This window comes from Acomys minous, assembly GCF_964271855.1.
Source record: "Acomys minous genome assembly, chromosome: 6".
In the NCBI taxonomy this organism is placed as follows: Eukaryota; Metazoa; Chordata; class Mammalia; order Rodentia; family Muridae; genus Acomys; species Acomys minous.
The window spans coordinates 71,717,004-71,729,560 of NC_140487.1; the positions used below are offsets into that span (position 1 = coordinate 71,717,004).

Consider the following 12,557-nt stretch of genomic DNA (forward strand, 5'->3'; position numbering starts at 1 on the left):
TGGAGCTCGATGGGCTGTACAAAGACACAATATCAAGTGCATCCATTTCTACCTTTACCCCCGCTCTCTTTCTCTCCTCCCCCGCCCCCCCCCACCTCCAGCATGTGCCTTTTGTTTTGGTTGATATTTTTGTCTTCTGAGACAGGGTCTTATTCTGAACCCCAGGCTGACTTGAATTCAATTCACAGTGTATGCTAGGTGTCCTGGAATGTGGCAATCCTCCTGCCTCGGTCTCCCAAGTGCCAGGATTACAAAAATGAGCTGTACATCTGCTTCCACTTCTCACAAAGCAAATCCACTAACTGTGGATGAGAAAGAATACTATTCTACACCTCAGTAATTTAAAGGAGAACTGCCGCTCGTGCCATTTCAACTTGTGAGAAGACTTTTCAGTTTAGCTAGCTCCATAAACTAGAGACTATAAACTGAACTGAGGAGATGGCTCCGCCGGAAGACCTCAGTTCAAGCCTACAGTTGAAGCTAAATGCGATGCCATTCATTTTTACCCTCAACACTCCTAGGTCGAGATGGGATGTGGATACGAAAGACTCATCTGGAAGAGGCCAGATAGACTGTGGTTTGCAGTGCAGCAGCAGAAACAAAGAGAGACCAGAGGTAACAGGGTGCAGGGGGGGAAACTGACTCTCAAAAAGTCATCCTTTGACCTTCAAATGGGTACTACGGCATTGGTGTACCCATGCACACACACGCGTGCACACACACACACACACACAACACACACACACACACAACACACACACACACACACACACACGTGAGCACGCGCACTAATTAAAAACATTTTAATGTTTTTTTTAAAAGAATGCAAACCTAAGGAGGCAAAGAAAACTCATTTGTTTATATTATAGCAACAGAAATCAACTCGGGAGTTTCAGATGTCGACCGTGCCCCAAAGGGGAAGCTGGGCTCAAGTTAATTGGGTTCAAGTAGATCAATACATACTAAGTAGTTTGGGGCTTGGTTGGAGATTAATCATTACCAGAAGGGAAGTGTACTTCAAGGTTGAAAGATAGAACTAAAAGGGATCTTTAGATTCAAACAATAAACACACCAAGAAAATAACCAAGGAGTCCTCAATGCAAGACACTTTGATCGACAAACAGGATGTGGATACATTTATGCAAATAAATGTCTTTTAAAGGCCCACTGCAACAATTTCCAAATAACATCCGGTTCCTAAAACTAATTTTAGCTAATTAGCCATCCTCCATCTAGCTAACCAGATAGGCCTGTGTGCTTTAACACACTCCAAGAAGCTCAGCAATCACTCAAAAACAGCCGCGGGTTAAAAGCCACAAAGTCAAGACTGGAAGATGTTCAGAATTAAACACCAGCCCCCAGCACCACTCATCTGACGTTCTCCCGCATCTTCTCAGCAGAAGCCAGCTAGCGGCATGCTTACCTACTGTCAGAGTACCAGAGGAGGACGGCAGAGTCAAGAATAACTGATAGGTTTTAGCATCTTGATAGGTTTTAGCATCTTTAGAAAAAAAAATTTGTCAAATTACTAACACTCATGCCAGTTTCACCCCGGGCATATTCAATTTAATGAGATCTTTCTTAATACAGAAGACGTTACACTCTTTCATTACACTCCATTTACTTTCTTTGAAGGCATGGGACACTAAGGTAATTGCTAATAATATACCTATTTGATTGGAATGACTCCCTTTCACTCTCATCCTCCAAACCTTTTCCAAAAAGGATTTGGTTCTTCTCTGCTCTGCAGATGAGGGAGTTCGTTGTTAGAGAAAGGAATCACTTGTTCAAGGCCGCTTAGCTCGGAGATGGCAGAACTGGAATTTGAACCGAGGCCTGTCTTTAATGTTTACATGAGGTACTTATACAGAGTGTGTTGATCACTAGAAAGAAGGCATCTCTAAGCTGAAAGGGATGAAGAGTACCCCAGGCTGGAAGCAACTCCTCCTGTTTAAATTTTAAGTTAGCGAAGCAGTGTGAAGAAGCAGCGAGAGCGAGACACACACACACACACACACACACACACACACACACACACACACACACACACACACACACGGATGGACCAAACTCGCTATATCCCGCGCGCCTTCAGCGCCGATGTCCCGCCACCGCCGCCACGCACAAATGAAAGGCCGAAGAGGATGCTAAAGGAGATAAAGGTGAAGGGCGAGCCACAGAGAAGACCTGCAAGGTTGTCGGCTAAACCTGCTCCCCCAGAGCCGGAGCCAGAGGCTAAGAAAGGAGGGAAGGTACCCAAGGGGAAGGAGGAGAAAGCTGATGCCGGTAAGGATGCGAATAATCCCGCGGAAAATGGAGAGGGCAAAACAGACCTGAACAGAAAGCCGAAGGTGCTGGACATGCCAAGTGACGTGTGTGCATTTTTGATAACTGTGTACTTGTGGTGACTGTACAATTTGAAATAGTATTTTTTATCAAGTTTTATAAAACCAGAATTTTGTTTTACTTTTTTTTTTTTTTAAGCTATGAAGTTAGCACACAGAACACTTCATTGTTGGGGGGAGGGGCAGGGAAGGAACGTGTGTCACTAACAAAATGTCTCCCAAGCTCGATTGATGATAGAAAACATCTTTCCCTTTTGAAAGGCTCCTGTCAGCTTCCAAGAGACATATTGGTGTTGACATATGTGGCCACCATGGCACGAAATGCCTTGTGATGTGGGAAAACGAAATTCATTTTTTTATCCTCTTTCCCTCTACCATCAACACCGACTTAACCTCCTTAAAACCAGAGACCTGTTGAAACCTCACCCTCAAAATTGTTTTCCCAGTCTATTGGGCAATCTGGACTTTGCAGTGATGTCATTAAGTGTCCTCAGAAGAGCGGTGGTTCCTTTTCTAAAAGACTGTGGATCTTCAGATGGATAATTCTGCCATTTCCATTTCGTTTCCTGAAAGTCAGGGTCGGCTTGTGGAAAGTTGTTAAACAACATCCTTAATGTGAAATGTCAACCCTTACTGTAAGCTACTTCTCCCTTTTCAAAGCATTGAATGGAGATTTCATTGGGTTTTATAGTGGCTTTCTGATTTTGGTAGTCTATGCAAGAAGTCTATGCAAGAAGGGAGTTTGGAAGTTCTTGTATACTGTTAATGATTGTCTGCCCATGTCACGTCCTGCCTGAAATACCATGATGGTTTATGATAAGTATCTTTAATAAAGCAGAATACAGTTTTAAAAAATTTAAGTTAGCATCAATCTGGACACGTGTAGTTTACTTCTTGGCTATAAAAAATAAAATGGAATTAAATCCTATATTAAAAATAATGTAATAACAAAGTACATCTAATTGCAATAAAATACTATGCAGTGTGATTGATAATCTTATCTCAGTAATAGTCAATTTGACAATTTTCTTGAACCTCAATCAAATATGGATACCTAGTTTCTAAATGCTTTTTGCTCTTTGAGTGAGAATGGCTCTCTTAGGCTTATAAACGTGAATACTTGGTCCTCAGTGGTGAAATTGTTTGAGAAGTATTAGGAGGTGTGGCCTTGTTGTACTTGGTATGTCACTGGTGGCAGAGTTTAGGTTCCAAAGACTTATGCAATTTCTAGTGCTTTCTCTTCCTCCACCTTGTGGTTGCATCTCAAGACCTTGGCTCTCAGCCACTGCTCCAGCACCACACCTCTGCCTGCCTGCTGCTTAGCCACTGCTCCAGCACCCCACCTCTGCCTGCCTGCTGCTCCCCGCCATGACGGTCACGGCCTCTCACCCTCTGACGCCCCAGTTAAATATGTTCTTTTATAAATTGCTTTGTGTCTTATCACAGCAATAGAAAAGTAACGAAGACACACTTACTTTTAAAAATCCTAACACCTCTAAATATTGAGATCCACTATCTCTCCTGCACAGAGGTAGCATTATCTATAGGATGATAAGTCAGAAAATTGGATCCTGTATCAGTTTCACTGGCTATACCTCCGCGGATGCTGCCCTCTGTAAGTCCACTCCATCAATGCTAAGATGAAAAATAATACTGTTATCAAATTCACGAGTTTGTTCTAAGCGGCAAATGAGAATAGAACATGTTTTCAAATTCTTTCCAAACCACTATTCTGTTCTACTCTATTCATTCTGCCTTGTACTTTTGTGGTAAAGTTGTAGCTGAGTGGAAGATCTTGATAGTCCATCTGTTTATGGCTAAGCAATAATCAGATGTAAGCAGAGTAAAGGAATTTCCAAATGTAAATTTTCATGGCTTGGCAAGCATGCACGGTAACTGCTTGAGCTATATTGCTCCTATCGTCCTGTTTTATTTGTCCTAACAAGCACAGCAAACAATGACTCTTTCTCAGACTGACTTCTGATTAACTTCACTAGCATAAAGCACTCAATTTTTATAGTGTATGTGGAGAGCGGGTAATAAGCACGGATATATGTAATTGCTTCTTAAGAAATATTTGTTTTCAATTTAGACTTTGGAGTAATGTAGAACGCTAAATTATGTTATTTTCAATGGCCTTAGTCAGGTAAAATTCTCAGTATCAGTAATAGATTAGGTAATAGAAGCACGGTTATAGAAAAGGGGAAATGAATTTTTAGGAACATTGGACCTTAAATGCTATCATTTCTCTATAAACCACAATGAAGACAAAGACTATTATTGAGATAAGATTATCAGTCATATTGCGTAGTGTTATATCTTCAATTAGATCTACTTTGTTATTATATTATTTTTAATATAGGATTTAATTCCATTTTTATAGCCAAGAAATAAAACACATGCGTCTCAATTGATGCTAAATTAAATTTTAAATTCTTTCACCTATGTGCCTTTTTATCTTCATATATTTTTAAATTCCATGTTTAAGAAATACTATTTAAGTATACATTTGATGCTCTCAGCCCTGTATATGACCCACATATCCCACCCCATCTTCTTTCCTCTTATCCTAGTGTTGAACTATAATTTTGGGATTTCCTTGACTCCAAAATCTGCTGTTACTTACTGTGTTTTCATTTGTCTGTCCAGTTCTATCCCAGCTGCATCTCAGTTATTTGCTTTGTACATTCAATTATTTGAGGTCAAATCACTGTCAGGAAAGGTCAGGCAAAAAGGATATCAGCCATCTTCATCCTCAAAGGAAAACTCTGGCCATAAAAAAATAGGCTTACAATGTTCATTGCCTAAAAGCAGAGATGCCAAGTGGATGTAAGCAAACGTCTATGTGTATGTCATTCATTCATTCATTCATTCATTTATTCATTCATTCATTCATTCATACTCTATTCCCAACTGCCTCTCACCAGCTTTGCTACTGTCTGTGTGTTTCTAGATCGGCAACACATATAAAGTCACTGAATCGGTTCTATAGGATCATTATAAGGAGTTATTGGATTAACATATATGAAGTGTTTTATGTCTAGCACATTGTATGTGCCCAGTATGTTTCTTGTTTTTATTGCTGCTGTCTTTGGTTTATTATTCACCGAATATTTCCTGCTCTCTGCAAAGTGTTGGGATACCATGCATTATGAGAACAGCAGTGAGCAAAGAAACACAGAAAGTCCTCATGGAATCTACAGAAGGCAGATAATTTCATTGATGTAGGAAGATAGAGAAGCACGTACAGATATGATATAAATACCTAAAGGTGACCATTCTCATGGGAAAAAAAAAACACATCTTGGGCCTACCCACCGGGTTTCTGAATGAGTGTCGTTCTGTTTCTCCTAGGCCAAAGGAAGGTGCTAGCTCTGTGACCAGTTAATAAACTAGTCTCACCCAAGACCTTTGTGCCTGAGTCCCAAGCAAAGGCCTGGCTCCTGCCATCTGCTGTCTTGCTTCTGAATGCTCTGTTGAACAGTCTGCGTTTCCTGAGATAGCATCACAACACTGCCCCTGGATAGTCCCGTCTCTGCCCTAACTGCTCCAAACCAGCAGTCTGTGCCCTGGGCCTCTGATGACCCGTTGCCTCCTGAGGTCTCTCTTTCTTGCTTACCATCAATATGTCCTTCTAAGCACCTGTATCTACTTTTGGTGTTTCCAGTGCAGTCTCTGCTACTTGCAATGCTGCCTGCTTTACCTGGTTACACAGCCTCTCTCAGTCTTTGCCATCTCATCAGTAAAATGGGAAATCAAAATATCTGTATCATAGCATGCAGGAGTTTAAATAGGCTTAGCTCTTTCAAACAACTTATTGAACCTTAGCACTCAATAATACACTCATTCATTTAATAATATTTACTTCCAGACACTAAAGATATTTATGCAAAAGAAAATCTCCAACCACTGGATATACAAGATAAAGAAGACAAATTATTTCTTCATTTGTAAGGTTTATATCCTATAGCATATTAGCTACTTTTCTTTTGCTGAAATTAATATCTCATGACCAGGGTAACTTTAGGGGAAAATTTTTATGTGGGCTATCGCTCCAGAGGGAGTCCATTTTGTCAGAGGAGGCATGACCACAGTTGGCTGGAGCAGAAAGCTAAGAGTTCATCTTTTCAACCACAGATATAAAACAAAGAAAGCAAACTGGAAGTAGAGCAAGGTCATAGACTCTCAAAGCCCACGCCTAGCCATGTAACCTCCTCCAGCAAGGCTGCATCACCTCCCCAAAACAGCAATGGGGACCAAGCGACCAAGGCCTGAGACCATGGGAAACATTTCTCATTCAAACCACCATAAACAGGGGAAAAACAACAAAGTAATTACTAATTGCAATGACAACTATTCAAGAAACAATACAAATTGATGAGGAAGGAAGCTAAGAATGGTTTACTATAGGTAGAGTGGTCATGGAAGAAAGAGAAAAGAAGGCAGCTAGACAAAAGAGAGTTTACAAAGGTCCTGATGTGAGAAGGGTTGACATGCCTGAGGGCCTAACAGTTCCCGGTGGCTAGAACGTGAGGAGGTGAGGATGGAGAGGAGACGTTCTAGGCCTTCGGAGTCAGTGATTTGGAGATTCCTTCCAGTTTGATTTCCTCTCTCTTCTATCACTACCAGACCATGGTTTTATGTTTTGAATGCCGAGAGCTGCTACTTCACACACACACACACACACACACACACACACACACACACACACACACACGCACACATACACACACACACACACACACACACACACACGCACACATACACACACACATACACACACACACACACACACACACACACATCTCATGGCTTTCTGATTTAGGAATTAATTGTAACTGTCTTGTGCAATAAAGAGGAGAAGGAAAATGTAATACACGATGGTCTTCAATTTTCTTCCTTCTCTTGCAGCACAGGTAACCCTGAGGCCCAGTCCCATCCCTGTGCTGTCCCTAGCGATGACCTCCAGTGCTATGGCTGCATGATGTATTTATACGTCAGTGACTTCCACCTCTGACCCCAATGAGCTCTGTTGGGAGTTGGTCTGGTGTTATGTATCCTAATGCTAATTACCTGCCTCCAAGGTCCAGTTGTTGCCAGGTGTGACTTTGTGTGACTTTGCTCACCAATATGCTCTGATGCCTAAATAAAGTAGCTAACAGCCTATAACTGGGCAAAAGAGAAGTAGGTGGGGGTTAGGTTCCTGGGCTTGAGGGTCTCAGAAAGATGATGAAGCTGGAAGAAAGGGAGAGGAAGCAGAAGGAATAGCAGGAGGAATCTGGAGAGAAGGGAGTTGTCATGGGGCAGTAAGACCATGAGCACGTGGCCATGAGGGCTGGCCTGGTAGAACAGAAGGAGCTCAGGCAGGGCCATTTACGGCAAGTAAATTGGGGGTGTGTAACTGGGAAATAGCTAAATAGCTTAGGGAGATCACGTCTGTCCAGTTGTGGTGCCTTAAAGCTTCTATAAAACCAAAGGGTCTCTATCTCGATTACTTGGGAACTACCTGGGGTAAAGAAGCCCTCTAGAGTCTACTATCCAATTATACAACAGAGCTTTATCTCATGCTCCCAGCTACTTAAATGTCTAGCATATGTTTCCTCTAAGTTGTACATGACCCCACTGATTTCTCAAAGCAGAGAACCTGTGGTGACCAGCAGGAAATCCCTACAAGATCTGGCCTATCACAGCACTTCCTCGTGGAGTAAGAAGGAAAGTTCACAAGACTCACAAAGGCTCATGAGACCCCACCCCCCACCCCCAAGCACATCATGAGGCCTTTCTTCTCTACGTGGTGGAAGAACAGTTCTACAGCATCACATGTTTAGTCTCCTCCAGAAAAAAAAAAAGCACTACCTAGCCTAAGTCCCATGAAGACGAGGACCTGGCCTACCTGGGAAACGTGGGACACACTTCGAAGATATTAGATAGATTATTCATTTTTCATAACAAACTACAACAAAGTCAGAAATTTAAAACAGCACACCTTTCACCTTGCAGCTTCTGCGGGTCGGAAATCCTAGGTGTCACTTCAGAATGTCTCACATGCCTTCAGAGTTGGGCAGATCTGAGGTTTCATTTGAAAGCTTGACTGAATAAGGACCCTACTTCCACCTCACGTGGCTGTTGATGACGGAGGTCAGCTCTCCAGGGGCTGTCTCCATGAGGTCGCCTACTCCTAGCTGGCTGGGAGCTGCCTTCAGCTCCTTGCTACCCCAACATGGAAGCTCGTCTCACCACATCTTGCTTCATCAACATGTGTAAGAGAGGAAGAAAATGGTTTATTAACAGTCTAGAGATGACAGCCTCATGTAAATGAATTATGGGACTGCAGCCCATCACTTTTGCTGCACTGTGTGTCATTGGGCCAGCTCCATCTTGAATGAGAGAACCACTCAAAGGCAGGACTACCTGGAGGCTAAGCTCATGAGGGTCCATTTTAGGAATCTGCTTAGCACAGGCTATTCCAAAATACATGTGTTGAGTGAGTAAACAAATGCATTAATGTCTATTCCTACATGGCTGGTGGTAGCACTTTAACCCTCTAGGCATTCAGAATCGGTAAGATAAAAGATCTTTACCAGCAAAATCTAAAGACTAGGGTATGGGGAGCATTTCTGAGCAAAGCAGACAGAAATTTTACTTGGCAATTGTTAGGTGCATGGTCCCTGATGTCAAAATACTCAGATCCAACTATGCATTTTTTTTTTCAGCTGTATTCAGTGAGTTAATCAATGTGATAAACACAGAACCATGCAGGGCACACAGTAGGCCCTCAAGGACCATTAACTACTATCAGTATTACCTCTGCTATGGCTGAATTTAGTGCTTAAAACAGAATTTCTGATTCTGTTAATGTTAAAGTAACTTTTCCGAACATGATCATATCATTATGGGTTCATGATCTTATGGGTTCGTAGTTAACTTCACTTTAAATTTTAAAAAAAAGTCTTTTAGAGTGGAGGGAGTTCTCAGAACTCCTGTGAGAGCTGGATGGAGAGGTATGAAGCGCCCACTTTTTCCGCCAACACCCTGGTCCTGCTTGGTGCACAGAGCCGGCTGCCACTGCCTCACATCGCCCTTCCCACAGTCCCCACGTCACTGGTTCCCTCAGACTTGCATGGTCTACATGCCAAACAGAAGCTGGAGTAAGCAAGTCCTTGGCATTTTTTGTCTTCTGCAGCTGCAGTAAAGCTTGCCTCCTTTAATTTCAAATTTTCAAAACATAAAATAGTAAATGTCCACCCCAGTGGCCAGTAATGACTTTTCCTCGATGAACATGTCTTTTTTTTTTTAAGTCTAAGTATTAAAAATTCACGATATTCCTGCAGAGTTCTCTCAAAGATTTACAGCCACCATTACATACTTTTCTTAGGTCTACACGGTAGTTATGGAGCTGGAAGATAGGAATGATCAAAGTACAGGTTGTTTGACTGATTTTCTTGGTGCTTTCTATCTGTCTGTCTGTCTGTCTATATTTCTTCCTTCCTTCCTTCCTTCCTTACTTACTTACTTACTTACTTACTGTTTTACTGATGGCTTTTCTTTCACCAGAAAATCTCTGTGACACTCTATTTCCCCTCCAAGCCTCCTCCTTTTCATCACCCACAGGCTCTTTTAAGCTTTAACTATACATATTTGTAGGACACATAGTGACTCTTTAATGTGTGCATACATTGTGTGATGATATAATCAGAATATTCAGCATACCGTTCACCTCAAATACCTGTTACTTCATTGTAGTAGAAGCATCCGAAACTCCTGTTCCAGTTATGTCAAAATATCCAAGTTGCCTCCTTCTCAGAGGAAGTTCAGTCTTATCATCCTGACGCTTTTATGTGTCACTTTGCTTTCTCTTCAGACACTTCAGAATGGGTGGCCGCAGCCTTTGTTGGTGGTCCCAGGGAGCATCTTAGCAAGCTTCATCTCCTCAGGATGCAACAGAAGTGACTTCAGATGCCACAAGCCAAAGACTGTGTGTGTGTGTGTGTGTGTGTGTGTGTGTGTGTGTGTGTGTGTGTGTGTCAACATTTTACATGCCTAGGGACAACTACAATGTTTATAAAGGCTGGGGACCTGAGAAATTTCTGCTTCAATTACTATTCTATTGCTAGTATTTTAACAATCTGGGATTTTTTCCCCAAAGTCTGTTTCCTGGAGCTCATAATTTCCCCTCATATTTTTTTCTGAGGAAGATCACCCAATGAACATACGTTTGGCAATTTGATCTCATTGCCTTAAAAACTGGGCCAGACACCAGCCAAGGACAATACAGGCCGTAAACTTTAAACCCCTACCCAGATCTAGACAATGGACAGGACATTCTCCACAGTTGAGTGGAGAGTGGGGTCTGACTTTCACACATACTCTGATGCCTCATATTTGACCACGTCCCCTGGAAGGGGAGACCTGGTGGCACTCAGAGGAAGGACAGCAGGCTACCAAGAAGAGACTTGATACCTTATGAGCATATAAAGGGGGAGGAAATCCCCCTCAGGCACAGTCATAGGGGAGGGGAGTAGGGGGAAAGTGGGAGGGAGGGAGGAATGGGAGGATACAAGGGATGGGATAACCATTGAGATGTAACAAGAATAAATTAATAAAAAAAACTGGGCCAGAAGGCTGAAAATGATGCTCCAATGTTATAGACAGTTTTGGGTGACTGTTCAGGTAGCAAATTGTCTCTGTCATTTTTTTTCACTTTGGAAGCTGCTAACCTATACTTCCTTTTTACTCAGATAATTAATTTTATTCTTTCTCAAGTCTCTGATGGGGTTGAAGACCAAATAGTTTAGTTTCACAATTAAGCTTAGTTGTTTAGGGGTTAAGATGTTTCTAGGTCTAGATAGATGGTTTAAGTTGATAGAGATGAGATACAATAGATACGGATTTACATTCAGAATTTTAGACTCACCAAGATAGGAAAGATGTTTTCTTCAAGGTTGCCAAATACAAATAGCCAAACCACTATGAATGTAACATTAATATAATTCCTGATTGTTTCATGGTTCTTCTTGCTGTGTGTAGTTTATTTTATTTATGTGTAATTATATAAATGTATATGTAAAATAATTAAAATATTATTTAAAAAAACATAGTCAGCCAGGTGTGGTGGCACACACCTTTAATCCCAGCACTCGGGAGGCAGAGGCAGGCGGATTGCTGTGAGTTCGAGGCCAGCCTGGTCTACAAAGCAAGTCCAGGACAGCCAAGGCTACATAGAGAAACTCTGTCTCGAAAAACCAAAACCAAGCAAACAAAACCATATAATCAGCCCATATCTAAGGGTCCTACATTCACAGATTGAACCAACGCTTGTCAAAAATGTAATTTTTAAAAAGGGACTGTACTGAGGGGACAGAGAAACAGCTCAGTGTGTAAAACACTTGCCATGTATGTGTAAGGTCCAGAGCTGTAGTCATCAGACCTACAAAAAAGCCAGACAGACATGGTGGTCCGCCTGTAGTCCCAGCATAAGGGATAGAGACAGAAATAGCACAAGCTGTAGAGATAGCTCCAACAACAATGAGGGCTTCACCTCAATATTTTAAAAGAAGAGAGCAATGGAAAAAGATGCCCAAAGTCAACTTCGGGTCTCCACACATGGGTATGCTTATACACCTGCCCACACACATGGAAACACACACAGATGCAAGCATGCTACACACACATACATACACAAAAACTGTAACTATAAATGTGGTCCAACACAAGAATTGTAAACTTAGTTAAAATATGGTAAGGGTGGGTTTTTTTTTTGCAATGTTTTGTAACTCATTTATGCATTGCTCTCAAGCATGTAGATGATAATCACGTAGTTCATTGTCAAAAGCTTAGGCATGCCTTGAACGACAAACATGGGAGGACATGCCTAGGAAAATGTGAATACCATGGCATTTTTACATAAGCCCTGGAGCATGCATGGATTTTGTTCTCTGCAGGAGGTCTTAAACCAATAGCCCGCAGTTACAAAATAACCATACTTTAACACTTGAGGGGTATATTGAGACACAATCTATGTGTCAGCAGGTAACTCTGGGCACACTATCTCGGTTACTTAATTCAATTCGGTTTGCTTTAAATAATGGTTCTCAACTGCCAGTAATTCTGCCTCTTGGGGGACAGTGGCTGATGTCTGGGGATGTGACACTGAGGATAAGAAGCAATGCTCTCACAGCTAGGAAGTGAGCTAGCAATGTCGTGGTACACCAT

The 12,557-nt window shown here is 41.8% G+C and overlaps 1 pseudogene across 1 annotated transcript; it reads left to right on the plus strand.

Annotated features, from left to right (window-relative positions):
- The first annotated feature begins 438 nt into the window (after window positions 1-438).
- Window positions 439-2,371, plus strand: LOC311599666 (non-histone chromosomal protein HMG-17-like; annotated as a pseudogene). Its single transcript has 2 exons — window positions 439-615; window positions 2,135-2,371. The product of its transcript is annotated as a non-histone chromosomal protein HMG-17-like (transcript).
- Window positions 2,372-12,557: the final 10,186 nt, after the last annotated feature.